The following is a 2,418-nucleotide window of genomic DNA, read 5'->3' on the forward strand; positions in this document are numbered from 1 at the left end:
AGACTTTTCTACAAAGAGAAAAACTCAAATTTGTGACAGCTAAAAATCTGTTTCTGCGCAGAAATCCAAATCTAGTATCCAAATCCAAATTTAGAGTAAAAGAGAGATTCAAGCTGTTTCCAATTCGATGGTTGTTCATCCAGCAGCATATACCATTCCTTTCACTACTAGGAAAAGCCTTATCAGTGGCGCACCACTTTTAGCTATCAGTGGCGCACTAGTGGTGCGCCACTAATATCACGCCACTGCTAACTTTTAGCAGTGGCGCACCTCCTATGCGCCACTAGTAGGACACATACCAGTGGAGCACTATACAGTGCGCCACTGCTAATATTACAGTGCGCCACAGCTAACCATCCCCGGACACAGAAGAGAAGAAGAGTGTGCCATACAGAGTGTTATGGTGCGCCACAACTACCATCTTAGGATATAAAAAAAGGACAGTGCGCCATACATGTAGGATTAAAGTGCGCCACAGCTAGCCATCATAGGACACAAAAAAAAAGTGCAGTCCAACTGGCAAGGTGTGCAGTTACAGAGCAATTTTTTTGGGGCAGTTACAGCGCAGTTAAAATAAACATACAGAGCATTTGCAATAACAGTATAGAGCAAATTTACATAAAACACCCTAAAAATAAAAATAAAAAGCAATCAAGTCCTAGCAGAGGAGCACGTCGCCTGCTCGCCGCCCCTAGGCCCTCGTCGCCGGCTCGCCGCCCCTAGAACCGCGTCGCTGAGCTTCTGCTGCCTGCCGGTGGACGCCCGAGGCCACCATCGACACAGAGTGAGGACGCCCGCGTGGCGGTGGCCCCTGAGCGCGCCGTGGCCGCCGGGCCCACCGTCGAGGAGGAGCTGCATGTCCTTGGACCCGCTGGCGGCCGGGAAGCAGAGGCTGAGGGAGGAGGTGTCGGGGAGGTCTGAGATGCTCGCCGGGTCGGGGATCTGCAGAGAGATGTGAGGAAAAGCGGGTGGGTTTGGGGAGAGAGAAAGTGGATCTTGGCGCAAGGGATTGAGGAGGGAGACGATCTCACCGAGGCTGCCGTCGGGGAGGTTGCTGATGCGGTCGTCGGCCCCTCCTTCGTCTTCGGTCAGCGGCGCTCGGTCGCCGCCGGCTCTCTTTTCAAGTGACGACGTTGGCCTCCTTTTCTTCGAGCCAGATCTGCCCGCCTCCATCTCCATGAACAGCGGCCTGAGCAGAGCAGACGAGGCTACAGCGCCGCCGCACTCTCTGGTAGGCAACGTCTAGGGATTGGCTGCTTCAGGCGGCGATTCATTTCCGCTCCGATTCCGCTGCCAAATTGGGTCTTGCCTACCTAGACGCTTGGGTCTCCCGTGCGTTGTGTCTCTCTGAGGCCTTGTTTGGTGCTAGTGTTTTAGTGGGGATTAGTGGGGATAATACTCTAAAGTATTCGGTGAATCACTTTTGTCATCCAATTCCCACAAAACCCCAACCCCAATCCACTAGGTAGGGGTAGAGTATTGGGGATTGAAAAAATTACACTAAAATTTGGAGAAAAGTGGGGATAAGTGGGGATTAAACTCGTTCATACTCTAGCACCAAACATGTATTGAGGATAAGTGGGGATTTGAAGTTTGGAGCGGATTATCCCCGTTAATCCCCACTAAAACTCTAGTACCAAACAAGGCCTGATGGTTTGCATCGTGGATTGGTAAAGAGATGGGAAATATTAGCAGACGTTCACACGGGAGGCATTCGCACGTGGGTGGGCCCAAGCATAGAGAACTGGAAAAGAATTATAAACAGTCGGAGGCTGCGTCGATAGCAATCTCCGGATGGAGCGTTCGCCGCGTGTCCTGTGGGGGCCACCTTATCTCGTACATGCTCTTCTCCACCTCTCCTTTCTTCCTCCTACTTTCCTTCTTTCTTCCTCACCGAGAGAGATTCCTGCTCCGCCTCTGTTTATGTCGCGCCTGCACTCCGCCGCCGTTCCTCTCGCGGCTGTGCTCCGCCTCTGCTCCTCTCGCAGCCATTGACCCCAGCCACGCCGGCGTCTGGCTGCGCCATCTTGCAGCTCCCAATCTCCAAGCTCTTTTACGGAGGACCCCACTACGGTGACGACGACGATATGAGCCATGGCTGGCAGTGTTGAGACCATCAAGTTTGTGCGGCCGACTCCGGTGGAGCTGCAACCTGCGGGCGGCGGAGCTGCAATCGCATGCCGGCGGAGCTGCAACCATTGGGCGGCGGAGCTGCAATCGCATGCCGGTGGAGCTGCAACCAGCGAGCGGTGGAGCTGCAACCAGCGGGCGGCGGAGCTGCAACCAGCAGGCGGTGGAGCTTTAATCGCCTGCCGTCGGAGCTGCAATCACCTGCCGGGGAACTACAAGCAGTGGGTGGTGGAGCGGCAATCGACTGCCGGCGAAGCTGTAACCAGGGGCGGCGGTGTTGCAAGTGCC

General features: G+C 54.6%; 1 long non-coding RNA gene across 1 annotated transcript; it reads right to left on the bottom strand.

Moving 5' to 3' along the window:
• Positions 1–490: 490 nt before the first annotated feature.
• On the bottom strand, positions 491–1,745 carry LOC139834970 (uncharacterized). Its single transcript, XR_011750641.1, has 3 exons — positions 1,648–1,745; positions 1,032–1,347; positions 491–942 (listed from the first exon to the last, which is right to left on the bottom strand). It is a non-coding gene; the product is annotated as an uncharacterized lncRNA (long non-coding RNA).
• Between the last annotated feature and the right edge of the window lie 673 nt (positions 1,746–2,418).

This window comes from Lolium perenne, chromosome 1, assembly GCF_019359855.2.
Source record: "Lolium perenne isolate Kyuss_39 chromosome 1, Kyuss_2.0, whole genome shotgun sequence".
NCBI classification, from domain to species: domain Eukaryota; kingdom Viridiplantae; phylum Streptophyta; class Magnoliopsida; order Poales; family Poaceae; genus Lolium; species Lolium perenne.